The following is a 22,940-nucleotide window of genomic DNA, read 5'->3' on the forward strand; positions in this document are numbered from 1 at the left end:
GGTCAGGGCCGGGTCACACTCGGGTCAGGGTCGGGACACACTGGGGTCAGGGACGGGACACACTAGGGTCAGGGTCGGGACACACTAGGGTCAGGGTCGGGAAACACTAGTGTCAGGGTCGGGAAACACTAGGGTTGGGACACACTCGGTTCAGGGTCAGGACACACTAGGGTCAGGGTCAGGACACACTAGGGTCAGGGTCAGGACAAACTAGTGTCAGGGTCGGGTCACACTCGGGACACACTAGGGTCAGGGTCGGGAAACACTAGGGTCGGGACACTCTCGGGTCAGGTTCGGGACACACTAGGGTCAAGATCGGGGTCTCTCACACTAGGTTCAGGGTAGGGACGCACTAGGGACAGGGTCGGGACACACTAGTGTCATGGTCGGGACACACTAGGGTCAGGGTCCTGACAAGCTAGGACCAGGGACGGGACACACCAGGATCAGGGTCCGGACACACTTGGGTCAGGGTCTGGGTCGGGGAACACAGGGGTCCGGGTCGGGACACACTCGGGTCAGGGTCGGGACACACTCGGGTCAGGGTCGGGACACACTCGGGTCAGGGTTGGGAAACACTTGGGTCAGTGTCGGGAAACACTAGGATTGGGACACACTCGGTTCAGGGTCGGGACACACTAGGGTCAGGGTCAGGAATCACTAGGGTCAGGGTCAGGACACACTAGGGTCAGGGTCGGGACACACTCGGGTCAGGGTCGGGACACACTCGGGTCAGGGTCGGGACACACTCGGGTCAGGGTCGGGAAACACTCGTGTCAGGGTCGGGAATCACTCGGGTCAGGGTCGCGACACACTCGGGTCAGGGTCGCGACACACTCGGGTCAGGGTCGGGACACACTCGGATCAGGTTCGGGTCACACTCGGGTCAGGGTCGGGACACACTGGGGTCAGGGACGGGACACACTAGGGTCAGGGTCAGGACACACTAGGGTCAGGGTCAGGTCACACTAGGGTCAGGGTCGGGTCACACTCGGGACACGCTCGTGTCAGGGTCGGGACACGCTCGGGTCAGGGTCGGGACACGCTCGGGTCAGGGTCGGGACACGCTCGTGTCAGGGTCGGGACGCGCTCGGGTCAGGGTCGGGACTCGCTCGGGTCAGTTTCGGGACACGCTCGGGTCAGGGTCGGGACACGCTCGGGTCCGGGTCGGGACACGCTCGGGTCAGGGTCGGGACACGCTCGGGTCAGGATCGGGACATGTTCGGGTCAGGGTCGGGACACCCTCGGGTCAGGGTCGGGACACGCTCGGGTCAGGGTCGGGGAACTCTAGGGTCAGGGTCGGGACACACTCGTGTCAGGGTCAGGACACACTCGGGTCAGGGTCGGGACACACTCGGGTCAGGGTCGGGACACACTCGGGTCAGGGTCGGGACACACTCGGGTCAGGGTCGGGACACACTCGGGTCAGGGTCGGGACACACTCGGGTCAGGGTCGGGACACACTCGGGTCAGGGTCGGAACACACTCGGGTCAGGGTCGGGACACGCTCGGGTCAGGGTTGGGAAAAACTTGGGTCAGTGTCGGGAAAAACTAGGATTGGGACACACTCGGTTCAGGGTCGGGACACACTAGGGTCAGGGTCAGGACACACTAGGGTCAGGGTCAGGACACTCTAGGGTCAGGGTCGGGACACACTCGGGTCAGGGTCGGGACACACTCGGGTCAGGGTCGGGACACACTAGGGTCAGGGTCAGGACACACTAGGGTCAGGGTCAGGACACACTAGGGTCAGGGTCAGGACACACTAGGGTCAGGGTCAGGACACACTAGGGTCAGGATCAGGACACACTAGGGTCAGGGTCAGGACACACTAGGGTCAGGGTCGGGACACACTCGGGTCAGGGTCAGGACACACTAGGGTCAGGGTCGGGAAACACTCGTGTCAGGGTCGGGAATCACTCGGGTCAGGGTCGCGACACACTCGGGTCAGGGTCGCGACACACTCGGGTCAGGGTCGGGACACACTCGGGTCAGGGCCGGGTCACACTCGGGTCAGGGTCGGGACACACTGGGGTCAGGGACGGGACACACTAGGGTCAGGGTCGGGACACACTAGGGTCAGGGTCGGGAAACACTAGTGTCAGGGTCGGGAAACACTAGGGTTGGGACACACTCGGTTCAGGGTCAGGACACACTAGGGTCAGGGTCAGGACACACTAGGGTCAGGGTCAGGACACACTAGGGTCAGGGTCGGGTCACACTCGGGACACACTAGGGTCAGGGTCGGGAAACACTAGGGTCGGGACACTCTCGGGTCAGGTTCGGGACACACTAGGGTCAGGATTGGGGTCTCTCACACTGGGTTCAGGGTAGGGACGCACTAGGGACAGGGTCGGGACACACTAGTGTCATGGTCGGGACACACTAGGGTCAGGGTCCTGACAAGCTAGGACCAGGGACGGGACACACCAGGATCAGGGTCCGGACACACTTGGGTCAGGGTCTGGGTCGGGGAACACAGGGGTCCGGGTCGGGACACACTCGGGTCAGGGTCGGGACACACTCGGGTCGGGACACACTCGGGTCAGGGTCGGGACACACTCGGGTCAGGGTCGGAACACACTCGGGTCAGGGTCGGGAAACACTCGTGTCAGGGTCGGGAATCACTCGGGTCAGGGTCGCGACACACTCGGGTCAGGGTCGCGACACACTCGGGTCAGGGTCGGGACACACTCGGGTCAGGTTCGGGTCACACTCGGGTCAGGGTCGGGACACACTGGGGTCAGGGACGGGACACACTAGGGTCAGGGTCAGGACACACTAGGGTCAGGGTCAAGTCACACTAGGGTCAGGGTCGGGTCACACTCGGGACACGCTCGTGTCAGGGTCGGGACACGCTCGGGTCAGGGTCGGGACACGCTCGGGTCAGGGTCGGGACACGCTCGTGTCAGGGTCGGGACACGCTCGGGCCAGGGTCGGGACGCGCTCGGGTCAGGGTCGGGACTCGCTCGGGTCAGTTTCGGGACACGCTCGGGTCAGGGTCAGGACACGCTCGGGTCCGGGTCGGGACACGCTCGGGTCAGGGTCGGGACACGCTCGGGTCAGGATCGGGACATGCTCGGGTCAGGGTCGGGACACCCTCGGGTCAGGGTCGGGACACGCTCGGGTCAGGGTCGGGAAACTCTAGGGTCAGGGTCGGGACACACTCGGGACAGGGTCAGGACACACTCGGGTCAGGGTCGGGACACACTCGGGTCAGGGTCGGGACACACTCGGGTCAGGGTCGGGACACACTCGGTTCAGGGTCGGGACACACTCGGGTCAGGGTCGGGACACACTCGGGTCAGGGTCGGGACACACTCGGGTCAGGGTCTGAACACACTCGGGTCAGGGTCGGGACACACTCGGGTCAGGGTTGGGAAACACTTGGGTCGGTGTCGGGAAACACTAGGATTGGGACACACTCGGTTCAGGGTCGGGACACACTAGGGTCAGGTTCAGGACACACTAGGGTCAGGGTCAGGACACACTAGGGTCAGGGTCGGGACACACTCGGGTCAGGGTCGGGACACACTCGGGTCAGGGTCGGGACACACTTGGGTCAGGGTCGGGAAACACTCGTGTCAGGGTCGGGAATCACTCGGGTCAGGGTCGCGACACACTCGGGTCAGGGTCGCGACACACTCGGGTCAGGGTCGGGACACACTCGGGTCAGGGCCGGGTCACACTCGGGTCAGGGTCGGGACACACTGGGGTCAGGGACGGGACACACTAGGGTCAGGGTCGGGACACACTAGGGTCAGGGTCGGGAAACACTAGTGTCAGGGTCGGGAAACACTAGGGTTGGGACACACTCGGTTCAGGGTCAGGACACACTAGGGTCAGGGTCAGGACACACTAGGGTCAGGGTCAGGACACACTAGGGTCAGGGTCGGGTCACACTCGGGACACACTAGGGTCAGGGTCGGGAAACACTAGGGTCGGGACACTCTCGGGTCAGGTTCGGGACACACTAGGGTCAGGATCGGGGTCTCTCACACTGGGTTCAGGGTAGGGACGCACTAGGGACAGGGTCGGGACACACTAGGGTCAGGGTCCTGACAAGCTAGGACCAGGGACGGGACACACCAGGATCAGGGTCCGGACACACTTGGGTCAGGGTCTTGGTCGGGGAACACAGGGGTCCGGGTCGGGACACACTCGGGTCAGGGTCGGGACACACTCGGGTCAGGGTTGGGAAACACTTGGGTCAGTGTCGGGAAACACTAGGATTGGGACACACTCGGTTCAGGGTCGGGACACACTAGGGTCAGGGTCAGGACACACTAGGGTCAGGGTCAGGACACACTAGGGTCAGGGTCGGGACACACTCGGGTCAGGGTCGGGACAAACTCGGGTCAGGATCGGGACACACTCGGGTCAGGGTCGGGAAACACTCGTGTCAGTGTCGGGAATCACTCAGGTCAGGGTCGCGGCACACTCGGGTCAGGGTCGCGACACACTCGGGTCAGGGTCGGGACACACTCGGGTCAGGTTCGGGTCACACTCGGGTCAGGGTCGGGACACACTGGGGTCAGGGACAGGACACACTGGGGTCAGGGTCGGGACACACAAGTGTCAGGGTCGGGAAACACTAGGGTCAGGGTCGGGAAACACTAGGGTTGGGACACACTCGGTTCAGGGTCAGGACACACTAGGGTCAGGGTCAGGACACACTAGGGTCAGGGTCAGGACACACTAGGGTCAGGGTCGGGTCACACTCGGGACACACTAGGGTCAGGGTCGGGAAACACTAGGGTCGGGACACTCTCGGGTCAGGTTCGGGACACACTAGGGTCAGGATCGGGGTCTCTCACACTAGGTTCAGGATAGGGACGCACTAGGGACAGGTTCGGGACACACTAGGGTCATGGTCGGGACACACTAGGGTCAGGGTCCTGACAAGCTAGGACCAGGGACGGGACACACCAGGATCAGGGTCCGGACACACTTGGGTCAGGGTCCTGTAAAGCTAGGACCAGGGTCGCGACACACTCGGGTCAGGGTCGCGACACACTCAGGTCAGGGTCGGGACACACTCGGGTCAGGGTCGTGTCACACTCGGGTCAGGGTCGGCACACACTGGGGTCAGGGACGGGACACACTAGGGTCAGGGTCGGGATACACTAGGGTCAGGGTCGGGAAACACTAGGGTCAGGGTCGGGAAACACTAGGGTTGGGACACACTCGGTTCAGGGTCAGGACACACTAGGGTCAGCTTCCGGACACACTAGGGTCAGGGTCAGGACACACTAGGGTCAGGGTCGGGTCACACTCGGGACACAGTAGGGTCAGGGTCGGGAAACACTAGGGACGGGACACTCTCGGGTCAGGTTCGGGACACACTAGGGTCGGGATCGGGGTCTCTCACACTAGGTTCAGGGTAGGGACACACTAGGGACAGGGTCGGGACACACTAGGGTCATGGTCGGGACACACTAGAGTCATTGTCCTGACAAGCTAGGGCCAGGGACGGGACACACCAGGATCAGGGTCCGGACACACTTGGGTCAGGGTCTGGGTCGGGGAACACAGGGGTCCGGGTCGGGACACAATAGGGTCAGTGTCGGGACACACTAGGGTCGGGACACACTGGGGTCAGGATCAGGATCGGTACGCAGTAGGGTCAGGGTCTGGTTTGGGACACATTCGAGTCAGGGTCGGGACACACTCGGGTCAGGGTCGGGACACCATCGGGTCAGGGTCGGGGCACACTCGGGTCAGGGTCGAGACACACTCGGGTCAGGGTCGGGACACACTCAGGTCAGGGTCGGGACACACTCGGGTCAGGGTCGGGACACACTCGGGTCAGGGTCGGGACACACTCGGGTCAGGGTCGGGACACGCTCGGGTCAGGATCGGGACACCCTCGGGTCAGGGTCGGGACACGCTCGGGTCAGGGTCGGGACACGCTCGGGTCAGGTTCGGGACATGCTCGGGTCAGGGTCGGGACACTCTCGGGTCAGGGTCGGGACACACTCGGGTCAGGGTCGGGACACACTCGGTTCAGCGTCGGGACACACTAGGGTCAGGGTCAGGACACACTAGGGTCAGGGTCGGGTCACACTCGGGACACGCTCGGGTCAGGGTCGGGACACGCTCGGGTCAGGGTCGGGACACGCTCGTGTCAGGGTCGGGACACGCTCGGGCCAGGGTCGGGACGCGCTCGGGTCAGGGTCGGGACACGCTCGGGTCAGTTTCGGGACACGCTCGGGTCAGGGTCGGGACACGCTCGGGTCCGGGTCGGGACACGCTCGGGTCAGGGTCGGGACACGCTCGGATCAGGGTCGGGACACGCTCGGGTCAGGGTCGGGACACGCTCGGGTCAGGGTCGGGAAACTCTAGGGTCAGGTTCGGGACACACTCGGGTCAGGGTCAGGGTCCGGACACACTCGGGTCAGGGTCGGGACACACTCGGGTCAGGGTCGGGACACACTCGGGTCAGGGTCGGGACACACTCGGGTCAGGGTCGGGACACACTCGGGTCAGGGTCGGGACACGCTCGTGTCAGGGTCGGGACACGCTCGGGCCAGGGTCGGGACGCGCTCGGGTCAGGGTCGGGGCACGCTCGGGTCAGTTTCGGGACACGCTCGGGTCAGGGTCGGGACACGCTCGGGTCCGGGTCGGGACACGCTCGGGTCAGGGTCGGGACACGCTCGGATCAGGGTCGGGACACGCTCGGGTCAGGGTCGGGACACGCTCGGGTCAGGGTCGGGAAACTCTAGGGTCAGGTTCGGGACACACTCGGGTCAGGGTCAGGGTCCGGACACACTCGGGTCAGGGTCGGGACACACTCGGGTCAGGGTCGGGACACACTCGGGTCAGGGTCGGGACACACTCGGGTCAGGGTCGGGACACACTCGGGTCAGGGTCGGGACACACTTGGGTCAGGGTCGGGACACACTCGGATCAGGGTCGGAACACACTCGGGTCAGGGTCGGGACACACTTGGGTCAGGGTTGGGAAACACTTGGGTCAGTGTCGGGAAACACTAGGATTGGGACACACTCGGTTCAGGGTCGGGACACACTAGGGTCAGGGTCAGGACACACTAGGGTCAGGGTCAGGACACACTAGGGTCAGGGTCGGGACACACTCGGGTCAGGGTCGGGACACACTCGGGTCAGGGTCGGGACACACTTGGGTCAGGGTCGGGAAACACTCGTGTCAGGGTCGGGAATCACTCGGGTCAGGGTCGCGACACACTCGGGTCAGGGTCGGGACACACTCGGGTCAGGGTCGGGTCACACACGGGTCAGGGTCGGGACACACTCGGGTCAGGGTCGCGACACACTCGGGTCAGGGTCGCGACACACTCGGGTCAGGGTCGGGACACACTCGGGTCAGGGTCGGGTCACACTCGGGTCAGGGCCGCGACACACTCGGGTCAGGGTCGCGACACACTCGGGTCAGGGTCGGGACACACTCGGGTCAGGGTCGGGTCACACTCGGGTCAGGGTCGGGACACACTGGGGTCAGGGACGGGACACACTAGGGTCAGGGTCGGGACACACTAGGGTCAGGGTCGGGAAACACTAGTGTCAGAGTCGGGAAACACTAGGGTTGGGACACACTCGGTTCAGGGTCAGGACACACTAGGGTCAGGGTCATGACACACTAGGGTCAGTGTCAGGACACACTAGGGTCAGGGTCGGGTCACACTCGGGACACACTAGGGTCAGGGTCGGGAAACACTAGGGTCGGGACACTCTCGGGTCAGGTTCGGGACACACGAGGGTCAGGATCGGTGTCTCTCACACTAGGTTCAGGGTAGGGACGCACTAGGGACAGGGTCGGGACACACTAGTGTCATGGTCGGGACACACTAGGGTCAGGGTCCTGACAAGCTAGGACCAGGGACGGGACACACCAGGATCAGGGTCCGGACACACTTGGGTCAGGGTCTGGGTCGGGGAACACAGGGGTCTGGGTCGGGACACAATAGGGTCAGTGTCGGAACACACTGGGGTCGGGACACACTGGGGTCAGGATCAGGATCGGTCCGCAGTAGGGTCACGGTCAGGTTTGGGACACATTCGGGTCAGGGTCGGGACACACTCGGGTCAGGGTCGGGACACACTCGGGTCAGGGTCGGGACACACTCGGGTCAGGGTCGGGACACTCTCGGGTCAGGGTCGGGACACACTCGGGTCAGGGTCGGGACACACTCGGGTCAGGTTCGGGACACACTCGGGTCAGGGTCGGGACACACTCGGGTCAGGGTCGGGACTCACTCGGGTCAGGGTCGGGACACACTCGGGTCAGGGTCGGGACACACTCGGGTCATGTTCGGGCACACTCGGGTAAGTGTCGGGACACACTCGGGTCAGGGTCGGGACACACTCGGGTCAGGATCGGGACACACTCGGGTCAGGGTCGGAACACACTCGGGCCAGGGTCGGGACACACTCGTGTCAGGTTCGGGACACGCTCGGGTCAGGGTCGGGACACGCTCGCGTCAGGGTCGGGACAAGCTCGGGTCAGGGTAGGGACACGCTCGGGTCAGGGTCGGGACACACTCGGGTCAGGGTCGGAACAAGCTCGGGTCAGGGTCTGGACACGCTCGGGTCAGGGTGGGGACACGCTCGGGTCCGGGTCGGGACACGCTCGGGTCAGGGTCGGGACACGCTCGCGTCAGGGTCGGGAGACGCTCGGGTCAGGGTCGGGACACGCTCGGGTCAGGGTCGGGACACGCTCGGGTCAGGGTCAGGACACGCTCGGTTCAGGGTCGGGACACGCTCGGGTCAGGGTCGGGACACGCTCGGGTCAGGGTCGGGACACGCTCGGGTCAGGGTCGGGACACGCTCGGGTCAGTGTCGGGACACGCTCGGGTCAGGTTCGGGACACGCTCGGGTCAGGGTCGGGACACTCTCGGGTCAGGGTCGGGACACACTCGGGTCAGGGTCGGGACACACTCTGGTCAGGGTCGGGACACACTCGGGTCAGGGTCGGAACACACTCGGGTCAGGGTCGGGACACACTCGGGTCAGGGTTGGGAAACACTTGGGTCGGTGTCGGGAAACACTAGGATTGGGACACACTCGGTTCAGGGTCGGGACACACTAGGGTCAGGGTCAGGACACACTAGGGTCAGGGTCAGGACACACTAGGGTCAGGGTCGGGACACACTCGGGTCAGGGTCGGGACACACTCGGGTCAGGGTCGGGAGACACTCGTGTCAGGGTCGGGAATCACTCGGGTCAGGGTCCCGACACACTCGGGTCAGGGTCGCGACACACTCGGGTCAGGGTCGGGACACACTCGGGTCAGGGCCGGGTCACACTCGGGTCAGGGTCGGGACACACTGGGGTCAGGGACGGGACACACTAGAGTCAGGGTCGGGACACACTAGGGTCAGGGTCGGGAAACACTAGTGTCAGGGTCGGGAAACACTAGGGTTGGGACACACTCGGTTCAGGGTCAGGACACACTAGGGTCAGGGTCAGGACACACAAGGGTCAGGGTCAGGACACACTAGGGTCAGGGTCGGGTCACACTCGGGACACACCAGGGTCAGGGTCGGGAAACACTAGGGTCGGGACACTCTCGGGTCCGGTTCGGGACACACTAGGGTCAGGATCGGGGTCTCTCACACTAGGTTCAGGGTAGGGACGCACTAGGGACAGAGTCGGGACACACTAGTGTCATGGTCGGGACACACTAGGGTCAGGGTCCTGACAAGCTAGGACCAGGGACGGGACACACCAGGATCAGGGTCCGGACACACTTGGGTCAGGGTCTGGGTCGGGGAACACAGGGGTCCGGGTCGGGACACACTCGGGTCAGGGTCGGGACACACTCGGGTCAGGGTCGGGACACACTCGGGTCAGGGTTGGGAAACACTTGGGTCAGTGTCGGGAAACACTAGGATAGGGACACACTCGGTTCAGGGTCGGGACACACTAGGGTCAGGGTCAGGACACACTAGAGTCAGGGTCAGGACACACTAGGGTCAGGGTCGGGACACACTCGGGTCAGGGTCGGGACACACTCGGGTCAGGGTCGGGAATCACTCAGGTCAGGGTCGCGACACACTCGGGTCAGGGTCGCGACACACTCGGGTCAGGGTCGGGACACACTCGGGTCAGGGTCGGGTCACACTCGGGTCAGGGTCGGGACACACTGGGGTCAGGGACGGGACACACTAGGGTCAGGGTCGGGACACACTCGGGTCAGGGTCGGGACACACTCGGGTCAGGGTCGGGAAACACTCGTGTCAGGGTCGGGAATCACTCAGGTCAGGGTCGCGACACACTCGGGTCAGGGTCGCGACACACTCGGGTCAGGGTCGGGACACACTCGGGTCAGGGTCGGGTCACACTCGGGTCAGGGTCGGGACACACTGGGGTCAGGGACGGGACACACTAGGGTCAGGGTCGGGACACACTAGTGTCAGGGTCGGGAAACACTAGGGTCAGGGTCGGGAAACACTAGGGTTGGGACACACTCGGTTCAGGGTCAGGACACACTAGGGTCAGGGTCAGGACACACTAGGGTCAGGGTCAGGACACACTAGGGTCAGGGTCGGGTCACACTCGGGACACACTAGGGTCAGGGTCGGGAAACACTAGGGTCGGGACACTCTCGGGTCAGGTTCGGGACACACTAGGGTCAGGATCGGGGTCTCTCACACTAGGTTCAGGGTAGGGACGCACTAGGGACAGGGTCGGGACACACTAGGGTCATGGTCGGGACACACCAGGGTCAGGGTCCTGACAAGCTAGGACCAGGGACGGGACACACCAGGATCAGAGTCCGGACACACTTGGGTCAGGGTCCTGTCAAGCTAGGACCAGGTTCACGACACACTCGGGTCAGGGTCGCGACACACTCGGGTCAGGGTCGGGACACACTCGGGTCAGGGTCGTGTCACACTCGGGTCAGGGTCGGGACACACTGGGGTCAGGGACGGGACACACTAGGGTCAGGGTCGGGACACACTAGGGTCAGGGTCGGGACACACTCGGTTCAGGGTCAGGACACACTAGGGTCAGGGTCAGGACACACTAGGGTCAGGGTCAGGACACACTAGGGTCAGGGTCGGGTCACATTCGGGACACAGTAGGGTCAGGGTCGGGAAGCACTAGGGACGGGACACTCTCGGGTCAGGTTCGGGACACACTCGGGTCAGGATCGGGGTCTCTCACACTAGGTTCAGGGTAGGGACACACTAGGGACAGGGTTGGGACACACTAGGGTCATGGTCGGGACACACTAGGGTCAGTGTCCTGACAAGCTAGGGCCAGGGACGGGACACACCAGGATCAGGGTCCGGACACACTTGGGTCAGGGTCTGGGTCGGGGAACACAGGGGTCTGGGTCGGGACACAATAGGGTCAGTGTCGGGACACACTAGGGTCGGGACACACTAGGGTCAGGATCAGGATCGGTACGCAGTAGGGTCAGGGTCAGGTTTGGGACACATTCGGGTCAGGGTCGGGACACACTCGGGTCAGGGTCGGGACACACTCGGGTCAGGGTCGGGGCACACTAGGGTCAGGGTCGAGGCACACTCGGGTCAGGGTCGGGACACACTCAGGTCAGGGTCGGGACACACTCGGGTCAGGGTCGGGACACACTCGGGTCAGGGTCGGGACACACTCGGGTCAGGGTCGGGACACGCTCGGGTCAGGATCGGGACACCCTCGGGTCAGGGTCGGGACACGCTCGGGTCAGGGTCGGGAAACGCTCGGGTCAGGTTCGGGACATGCTCGGGTCAGGGTCGGGACACTCTCGGGTCAGGGTCGGGACACACTCGGGTCAGGGTCGGGACACACTCGGTTCAGGGTCGGGACACACTAGGGTCAGGGTCAGGACACACTAGAGTCAGGGTCAGGTCACACTAGGGTCAGGGTCGGGTCACACTCGGGACACGCTCGGGTCAGTGTCGGGACACGCTCGGGTCAGGGTCGGGACACGCTCGGGTCAGGGTCGGGACACGCTCGTGTCAGGGTCGGGACACGCTCGGGCCAGGGTCGGGACGCGCTCGGGTCAGGGTCGGGACATGCTCGGGTCAGTTTCGGGACACGCTCGGGTCAGGGTCGGGACACGCTCGATGTCCGGGTCGGGACACGCTCGGGTCAGGGTCGGGACACGCTCGGGTCAGGGTCGGGACACGCTCGGGTCAGGGTCGGGAAACTCTAGGGTCAGGGTCGGGACACACTCGGGTCAGGGTCGGGACACACTCGGGTCAGGGTCGGGACACACTCGGGTCAGGGTCGGGACACACTCGGGTCAGGGTCGGGACACACTCGGTTCAGGGTCGGGACACACTCGGGTCAGGGTCGGGACACACTCGGGTCAGGGTCGGAACACACTCGGGTCAGGGTCGGGACACACTCGGGTCAGGGTTGGGAAACACTCGGGTCAGGGTTGGGAAACACTAGGATTGGGACACATTCGGTTCAGGGTCGGGACACACTAGGGTCAGGGTCAGGACACACTAGGGTCAGGGTCAGGACACACTAGGGTCAGGGTCGGGACACACTCGGGTCAAGGTCGGGACACACTCGGGTCAGAGTCGGGACACACTCGGGTCAGGGTCGGGACACACTTGGGTCAGGGTAGGGAAACACTCGTGTCAGGGTCGGGAATCACTCGGGTCAGGGTCGCGACACACTCGGGTCAGGGTCGCGACACACTCGGGTCAGGGTCGGGAATCACTCGGGTCAGGGTCGCGACACACTCGGGTCAGGGTCGCGACACACTCGGGTCAGGGTCGGGAATCACTCGGGTCAGGGTCGCGACACACTCGGGTCAGGGTCGCGACACACTCGGGTCAGGGTCGCGACACACTCGGGTCAGGGTCGGGACACCCTCGGGTCAGGGTCGGGTCACACTCGGGTCAGGGTCGGGACACACTGGGGTCAGGGACGGGACACACTCGGGTCAGGGTCGGGACACACTAGGGTCAGGGTCGGGAAACACTAGTGTCAGGGTCGGGAAACACTCGGTTTGGGACACACTCGGTTCAGGGTCAGGACACACTAGGGTCAGGGTCAGGACACACTAGGGTCAGGGTCAGGACACACTAGGGTCAGGGTCGGGTCACACTCGGGACACACTAGGGTCAGGGTCGGGAAACACTAGGGTCGGGACACTCTCGGGTCAGGTTCGGGATACACTAGGGTCAGGATCGGGGTCTCTCACAGTAGGTTCAGGGTAGGGACGCACTAGGGACAGGGTCGGGACACACTAGGCTCATGGTCGGGACACACTAGGGTCAGGGTCCTGACAAGCTAGGACCAGGGACGGGACACACCAGGATCAGGGTCCGGACACACTTGGGTCAGGGTCCTGTCAAGCTAGGACCAGGTTCGCGACACACTCGGGTCAGGGTCGCGACACACTCGGGTCAGGGTCGGGACACACTCGGGTCAGGGTCGTGTCACACTCGGGTCAGGGTCGGGACATACTGGGGTCAGGGACGGGACACACTAGGGTCAGGGTCGGGACACACTAGGGTCAGGGTCGGGAAACACTAGGGTCAGGGTCGGGAAACACTAGGGTTGGGACACACTCGGTTCAGGGTCAGGACACACTAGGGTCAGGGTCAGGACACACTAGGGTCAGGGTCAGGACACACTAGGGTCAGGGTCGGGTCACACTCGGGACACAGTAGGGTCAGGGTCGGGAAACACTAGGGACGGGACACTCTCGGGTCAGGTTCGGGACAAACTAGGGTCAGGATCGGGGTCTCTCACACTAGGTTCAGGGTAGGGATACACTAGGGACAGGGTTGGGACACACTAGGGTCATGGTCGGGACACACTAGGGTCAGTCTCCTAACAAGCTAGGGCCAGGGACGGGACACACCAGGATCAGGGTCCGGACACACTTGGGTCAGGGTCTGGGTCGGGGAACACAGGGGTCCGGGTCGGGACACAATAGGGTCAGTGTCGGGACACACTAGGGTCGGGACACACTGGGGTCAGGATCAGGATCGGTACGCAGTAGGGTCAGGGTCAGGTTTGGGACACATTCGGGTCAGGGTCGGGACACACTCGGGTCAGGGTCGGGACACACTCGGGTCAGGGTCGGGGCACACTCGGGTCAGGGTCGAGGCACACTCGGGTCAGGGTCGGGACACACTCTGGTCAGGGTCGGGACACACTCGGGTCAGGGTCGGGACACACTCGGGTCAGGGTCGGGACACACTCGGGTCAGTGTCGGGACACGCTCGGGTCAGGATCGGGACACACTCGGGTCAGGGTCGGGACACGCTCGGGTCAGGGTCGGGACACGCTCGGGTCAGGTTCGGGACATGCTCGGGTCAGGGTCGGGACACTCTCGGGTCAGGGTCGGGACACACTCGGGTCAGGGTCGGGACACACTCGGTTCAGGGTCGGGACACACTAGGGTCAGGGTCAGGACACACTAGGGTCAGGGTCAGGTCACACTAGGGTCAGGGTCGGGTCACACTCGGGTCACGCTCGGGTCGGGGTCGGGACACGCTCGGGTCAGGGTCGGGACACGCTCGGGTCAGGGTCGGGACACGCTCATGTCAGGGTCGGGACACGCTCGGGCCAGGGTCGGGACGCGCTCGGGTCAGGGTCGGGACACGCTCGTGTCAGTTTCGGGACACGCTCGGGTCAGGGTCGGGACACGCTCGGGTCCGGGTCGGGACACGCTCGGGTCAGGGTCGGGACACGCTCGGGTCAGGGTCGGGACACGCTCGGGTCAGGGTCGGGACACGCTCGGGTCAGGGTCGGGACACGCTCGGGTCGGGAAACTCTAGGGTCAGGGTCGGGACACACTCGGGTCAGGGTCGGGACACACTCGGGTCAGGGTCGGGACACACTCGGGTCAGGGGTGGGACACACTCGGGTCAGGGTCGGGACACACTCGGGTCAGGGTTGGGAAACACTTGGGTCAGTGTCGGGAAACACTAGGATTGGGACACACTCGGTTCAGGGTCGGGACACACTAGGGTCAGGGTCAGGACACACTAGGGTCAGAGTCAGGACACACTAGGGTCAGGGTCAGGACACACTCGGGTCAGGGTCGGGACACACTCGGGTCAGGGTCGGGACACACTTGGGTCAGGGTCGGGAAACACTCGTGTCAGGGTCGGGAATCACTCGGGTCAGGGTCGCGACACACTCGGGTCAGGGTCGCGACACACTCGGGTCAGGGTCGCGACACACTCGGGTCTGGGCCGGGACACACTCAGGTCAGGGTCAGGTCACACTCGGGTCAGGGTCGGGACACACTGGGTTCAGGGACGGGACACACTAGGGTCAGGGTCAGGACACACTAGGGACAGGGTCAGGACACACTAGGGTCAGGTTCGGGAAACACTAGGGTTGGGACTCACTCGGTTCAGGGTCAGGACACACCAGGGTCAGGGTCAGGACACACTAGGGTCAGGGTCAGGACACACTAGGGTCAGGGTCGGGTCACACTCGGGACACACTAGGGTCAGGGTCGGGAAACACTAGGGTCGGGACACTCTCGGGTCAGGTTCGGGACACACTAGGGTCAGGATCGGGGTCTCTCACACTAGGTTCAGGGTAGGGACGCACTAGGGACAGGGTCGGGACACACTAGTGTCATGGTCGGGACACACTAGGGTCAGGGTCCTGACAAGCTAGGACCAGGGACGGGACACACCAGGATCAGGGTCTGGACACACTTGGGTCAGGGTCTGGGTCGGGGAACACAGGGGTCTGGGTCGGGACACAATAGGGTCAGTGTCGGGACACACTAGGGTCGGGACACACTGGGGTCAGGATCAGGATCGGTCCGCAGTAGGGTCAGGGTCAGGTTCGGGACACATTCGGGTCAGGGTCGGGACACACTCGGGTCAGGGTCGGGACACACTCGGGTCAGGGTCGGGACACACTCGGGTCAGGGTCGGGACACTCTCGGGTCAGGGTCGGGACACACTCGGGTCAAGGTCGGGACACACTCGGGTCAGGTTCGCGACACACTCGGGTCAGGGTCGGGACACACTCGGGTCAGGGTCGGGACTCACTCGGGTCAGGGTCGGGACACACTCGGGTCAGGGTCGGGACACACTCGGGTCATGTTCGGGCACACTCGGGTAAGGGTCGGGACACACTCGGGTCAGGGTCGGGACACACTCGGGTCAGGATCGGGACACACTCGGGTCAGGGTCGGAACACACTCGGGCCAGGGTCGGGACACACTCGTGTCAGGTTCGGGACATGCTCGGGTCAGGGTCGGGACACGCTCGCGTCAGGGTCGGGACAAGCTCGGGTCAGGGTAGGGACACGCTCGGGTCAGGGTCGGGACACACTCGGGTCAGGGTCGGAACAAGCTCTGGTCAGGGTCTGGACACGCTCGGGTCAGGGTGGGGACACGCTCGGGTCCGGGTCGGGACACGCTCGGGTCAGGGTCGGGACACGCTCGGGTCAGGGTCGGGACACGCTCGGGTCAGGGTCGGGACACACTCGGTTCAGGGTCGGGACACGCTCGGGCCAGGGTCGGGACACGCTCGGGTCAGGGTCGGGACACGCTCGGGTCAGGGTCGGGACACCCTCGGGTCAGGGTCGGGACACGCTCGGGTCAGTGTCGGGACATGCTCGGGTCAGGTTCGGGACACGCTCGGGTCAGGGTCGGGACACTCTTGGGTCAGGGTCGGGACACTCTCGGGTCAGGGTCGGGACACACTCGGTTCAGGGTCGGGACACACTAGGGTCAGGGTGTGGACACACTAGGGTCAGGGTCAGGTCACACTAGGGTCAGGGTCGGGTTACACTCGGGACACGCTCGGGTCAGGGTCGGGACACGCTCGGGTCAGGGTCGGGACACGCTCGTGTCAGGGTCGGGACACGCTCGGGTCAGGGTCGGGACGCACTCGGGTCAGGGTCGGGACACGCTCGGGTCAGTTTCGGGACACGCTCGGGTCAGGGTCGGGACACGCTCGGGTCAGGGACGAGACACGCTCGGGTCAGGGTCGGGACACGCTCGGGTCAGGGTCGGGACACGCTCGGGTCAGTGTCGGGACACGCTCGGGTCAGGGTCGGGACACACTCGGGTCAGGGTCGGGACACGCTCGGGTCAGGGTCGGGAAACTCTAGGGTCAGGGTCGGGACACACTCGGGTCAGGGTCGGGACACACTCGTGTCAGGGTCGGGACACGCTCGGGTCAGGGTCGGGACACGCTCGGGTCAGGGTCGGGAAACTCTAGGGTCAGGGTCGGGACACACTCGGGTCAGGGTCGGGACACACTCGTGTCAGGGTCTGGACACACTCGGGTCAGGGTCGGGACACACTCGGGTCAGGGTTGGGAAACACTTGGGTCAGTGTCGGGAAACACTAGGATTGGGACACACTCGGTTCAGGGTCGGGACACACTAGGGTCAGGGTCAGGACACACTAGGGTCAGTGTCAGGACACACTAGGGTCAGGGTCGGGATACACTCGGGTCAGGGTCGGGACACACTCGGGTCAGGGTCAGGACACACTTGGGTCAGGGTCGGGAAACACTCGTGTCAGGGTCGGTAATCACTCGGGTCAGGGTCGCGACACACTCGGGTCAGGGTCGCGACACACTCGGGTCAGGGTCGGGACACAGTCGGGTCAGGGTCGTGTCACACTCGGGTCAGGGTCGGGACACACTGGGGTCAGGGACGGGACACACTAGGGTCAGGGTCGGGACACACTAGGGTCAGGGTCGGGAAACACTAGGGTCAGGGTCGGGAAACACTAGGGTTGGGAAACACTCGGTTCAGGGTCAGGACACACTAGGGTCAGGGTCAGGACACACGAGCGTCAGGGTCAGGACACACGAGGGTCAGGGTCGGGTCACACTCGGGACACAGTAGGGTCAGGGTCGGGAAACACGAGGGACGGGACACTCTCGGGTCAGGTTCGGGACACACTAGGGTCAGGATCGGGGTCTCTCACACTAGGTTCAGGGTAGGGACGCACTTTGGACAGGGTCGGGACACACTCGGGTCAGGGTCGGGACACGCTCGGGTCAGGGTCGGGAAACTCTAGGGTCAGGGTCGGGACACACTCGGGTCAGGGTCGGGACACACTCGTGTCAGGGTCGGGACACGCTCGGGTCAGGGTCGGGACACGCTCGGGTCAGGGTCGGGAAACTCTAGGGTCAGGGTCGGGACACACTCGGGTCAGGGTCGGGACACACTCGTGTCAGGGTCTGGACACACTCGGGTCAGGGTCGGGACACACTCGGGTCAGGGTTGGGAAACACTTGGGTCAGTGTCGGGAAACACTAGGATTGGGACACACTCGGTTCAGGGTCGGGACACACTAGGGTCAGGGTCAGGACACACTAGGGTCAGGGTCAGGACACACTAGGGTCAGGGTCGGGATACACTAGGGTCAGGGTCGGGACACACTCGGGTCAGGGTCGGGACACACTCGGGTCAGGGTCGGGAAACACTCGTGTCAGGGTCGGTAATCACTCGGGTCAGGGTCGCGACACACTCGGGTCAGGGTCGCGACACACTCGGGTCAGGGTCGGGACACAGTCGGGTCAGGGTCGTGTCACACTCGGGTCAGGGTCGGGACACACTGGGGTCAGGGACGGGACACACTAGGGTCAGGGTCGGGACACACTAGGGTCAGGGTCGGGAAACACTAGGGTCAGGGTCGGGAAACACTAGGGTTGGGACACACTCGGTTCAGGGTCAGGACACACTAGGGTCAGGGTCAGGACACACGAGCGTCAGGGTCAGGACACACTAGGGTCAGGGTCGGGTCACACTCGGGACACAGTAGGGTCAGGGTCGGGAAACACGAGGGACGGGACACTCTCGGGTCAGGTTCGGGACACACTAGGGTCAGGATCGGGGTCTCTCACACTAGGTTCAGGGTAGGGACGCACTTTGGACAGGGTCAGGACACACTAGGGTCATGGTCGGGACACACTAGGGTCAGGGTCCTGACAAGCTAGGACCAGGGACGGGACACACCAGGATCAGGGTCCGGACACACTTGCGTCAGGGTCTGGGTCGGGGAACACAGGGGTCCGGGTCGGGACACAATAGGGTCAGTGTCGGGACACACTAGGGTCGGGACACGCTGGGGTCAGGATCAGGATCGGTACGCAGTAGGGTCAGTGTCAGGTTTGGGAAACATTCGGGTCAGGGTCGGGACACACTCGGGTTAGGGTCGGGACACACTCGGGTCAGGGTCGGGGCACACTCGGGTCAGGGTGGGGACACACTCGGGTCAGGGTCGGGACACACTCAGGTCAGGGTCGGGACACACTCGGGTCAGGATCGGGATACACTCGGGTCAGGGTCGGGACACACTCGGGTCAGGGTAGGGACACACTCGGGTCAGGGTCAAGACACACTCGGGTCAGGGTCGGGACACACTCGTGTCAGGGTCGGGAATCACTCGGGTCAGGGTCGCGACAAACTCGGGTCAGGGTCGCGATACACTCGGGTCAGGGTCGCGACACACTCGGGTCAGGGTCGGGACACACTCGGGTCAGGGTCGGGTCACACTCGGGTCAGGGTGGGACACACTGGGGTCAGGGACGGGACACACTAGGGTCAGGGTCGGGACACACTAGGGTCAGGGTCGGGAAACACTAGTGTCAGGGTCGGGAAACACTAGGGTTGGGACACACTCGGTTCAGGGTCAGGACACACTAGGGTCAGGGTCAGGACACACTACGGTCAGGGTCAGGACATACTAGGGTCAGGGTCGGGTCACACTCGGGACACAATAGGGTCAGGGTCGGGAAACACTCGGGTCGGGACACACTCGGGTCAGGTTCGGGACACACTAGGGTCAGGATCGGGGTCTCTCACACTAGGTTCAGGGTAGGGACGCACTAGGGACAGGGTCGGGACACACTAGTGTCATGGTCGGGACACACTAGGGTCAGGGTCCTGACAAGCTAGGACCAGGGACGGGACACACCAGGATCAGGGTCCGGACACACTTGGGTCAGGGTCTGGGTCGGGGAACACAGGGGTCCGGGTCGGGACACAATAGGGTCAGTGTCGGGACACACTAGGGTCGGGACACACTGGGGTCAGGATCAGGATCGGTCCGCAGTAGGGTCAGGGTCAGGTTTGGGACACATTCGGGTCAGGGTCGGGACACACTCGGGTCAGGGTCGGGACACACTCGGGTTAGGGTCGGGACACACTCGGGTCAGGGTCGGGACACTCTCGGGTCAGGGTCGGGACACTCTCGGGTCAGGGTCGGGACACTCTCGGGTCAGGTTCGGGACACACTCGGGTCAGGGTCGGGACACACTCGGGTCAGGGTCGGGACTCACTCGGGTCAGGGTCGGGACACACTCGGGTCAGGGTCGGGACACACTCGGGTCATGTTCGGGCACACTCGGGTAAGGGTCGGGACACACTCGGGTCAGGGTCGGGACACACTCGGGTCAGGATCGGGACACACTCGGGTCAGGGTCGGAACACACTCGGGCCAGGGTCGGGACACACTCGTGTCAGGTTCGGGACACGCTCGGGTCAGGGTCGGGACACGCTCGCGTCAGGGTCGGGACAAGCTCGGGTCAGGGTAGGGACACGCTCGGGTCAGGGTCGGGACACACTCGGGTCAGGGTCGGGACACAGTCGGGTCAGGGTCGTGTCACACTCGGGTCAGGGTCGGGACACACTGGGGTCAGGGACGGGACACACTAGGGTCAGGGTCGGGACACACTAGGGTCAGGGTCGGGAAACACTAGGGTCAGGGTCGGGAAACACTAGGGTTGGGACACACTCGGTTCAGGGTCAGGACACACTAGGGTCAGGGTCAGGACACACGAGCGTCAGGGTCAGGACACACTAGGGTCAGGGTCGGGTCACACTCGGGACACAGTAGGGTCAGGGTCGGGAAACACGAGGGACGGGACACTCTCGGGTCAGGTTCGGGACACACTAGGGTCAGGATCGGGGTCTCTCACACTAGGTTCAGGGTAGGGACGCACTTTGGACAGGGTCGGGACACACTAGGGTCATGGTCGGGACACACTAGGGTCAGGGTCCTGACAAGCTAGGACCAGGGACGGGACACACCAGGATCAGGGTCCGGACACACTTGCGTCAGGGTCTGGGTCGGGGAACACAGGGGTCCGGGTCGGGACACAATAGGGTCAGTGTCGGGACACACTAGGGTCGGGACACGCTGGGGTCAGGATCAGGATCGGTACGCAGTAGGGTCAGTGTCAGGTTTGGGAAACATTCGGGTCAGGGTCGGGACACACTCGGGTTAGGGTCGGGACACACTCGGGTCAGGGTCGGGGCACACTCGGGTCAGGGTGGGGACACACTCGGGTCAGGGTCGGGACACACTCAGGTCAGGGTCGGGACACACTCGGGTCAGGATCGGGATACACTCGGGTCAGGGTCGGGACACACTCGGGTCAGGGTAGGGACACACTCGGGTCAGGGTCAAGACACACTCGGGTCAGGGTCGGGACACACTCGTGTCAGGGTCGGGAATCACTCGGGTCAGGGTCGCGACAAACTCGGGTCAGGGTCGCGATACACTCGGGTCAGGGTCGCGACACACTCGGGTCAGGGTCGGGACACACTCGGGTCAGGGTCGGGTCACACTCGGGTCAGGGTGGGACACACTGGGGTCAGGGACGGGACACACTAGGGTCAGGGTCGGGACACACTAGGGTCAGGGTCGGGAAACACTAGTGTCAGGGTCGGGAAACACTAGGGTTGGGACACACTCGGTTCAGGGTCAGGACACACTAGGGTCAGGGTCAGGACACACTACGGTCAGGGTCAGGACATACTAGGGTCAGGGTCGGGTCACACTCGGGACACAATAGGGTCAGGGTCGGGAAACACTCGGGTCGGGACACACTCGGGTCAGGTTCGGGACACACTAGGGTCAGGATCGGGGTCTCTCACACTAGGTTCAGGGTAGGGACGCACTAGGGACAGGGTCGGGACACACTAGTGTCATGGTCGGGACACACTAGGGTCAGGGTCCTGACAAGCTAGGACCAGGGACGGGACACACCAGGATCAGGGTCCGGACACACTTGGGTCAGGGTCTGGGTCGGGGAACACAGGGGTCCGGGTCGGGACACAATAGGGTCAGTGTCGGGACACACTAGGGTCGGGACACACTGGGGTCAGGATCAGGATCGGTCCGCAGTAGGGTCAGGGTCAGGTTTGGGACACATTCGGGTCAGGGTCGGGACACACTCGGGTCAGGGTCGGGACACACTCGGGTTAGGGTCGGGACACACTCGGGTCAGGGTCGGGACACTCTCGGGTCAGGGTCGGGACACTCTCGGGTCAGGGTCGGGACACTCTCGGGTCAGGTTCGGGACACACTCGGGTCAGGGTCGGGACACACTCGGGTCAGGGTCGGGACTCACTCGGGTCAGGGTCGGGACACACTCGGGTCAGGGTCGGGACACACTCGGGTCATGTTCGGGCACACTCGGGTAAGGGTCGGGACACACTCGGGTCAGGGTCGGGACACACTCGGGTCAGGATCGGGACACACTCGGGTCAGGGTCGGAACACACTCGGGCCAGGGTCGGGACACACTCGTGTCAGGTTCGGGACACGCTCGGGTCAGGGTCGGGACACGCTCGCGTCAGGGTCGGGACAAGCTCGGGTCAGGGTAGGGACACGCTCGGGTCAGGGTCGGGACACGCTCGGGTCAGGGTCGGAACAAGCTCGGGTCAGGGTCTGGACACGCTCGGGTCAGGGTGGGGACACGCTCGGGTCCGGGTCGGGACACGCTCGGGTCAGGGTCGGGACACGCTCGCGTCAGGTTCGGGAGACGCTCGGGTCAGGGTCGGGACACGCTCGGGTCAGGGTCGGGACACGCTCGGTTCAGGGTCGGGACACGCTCGGGTCAGGGTCGGGACACGCTCGGGTCAGGGTCGGGACACGCTCGTGTCAGGGTCGGGACACGCTCGGGTCAGGGTCGGGACGCGCTCGGATCAGGGTCGGGACACGCTCGGGTCAGTTTCGGGACACGCTCGGGTCAGGGTCGGG

The sequence above is a fragment of the Somniosus microcephalus genome, chromosome 8 (genome assembly GCF_052327205.1).
Source record: "Somniosus microcephalus isolate GS21.2 chromosome 8, FLI_Smic_1.0, whole genome shotgun sequence".
Lineage (NCBI taxonomy): Eukaryota > Metazoa > Chordata > Chondrichthyes > Squaliformes > Somniosidae > Somniosus > Somniosus microcephalus.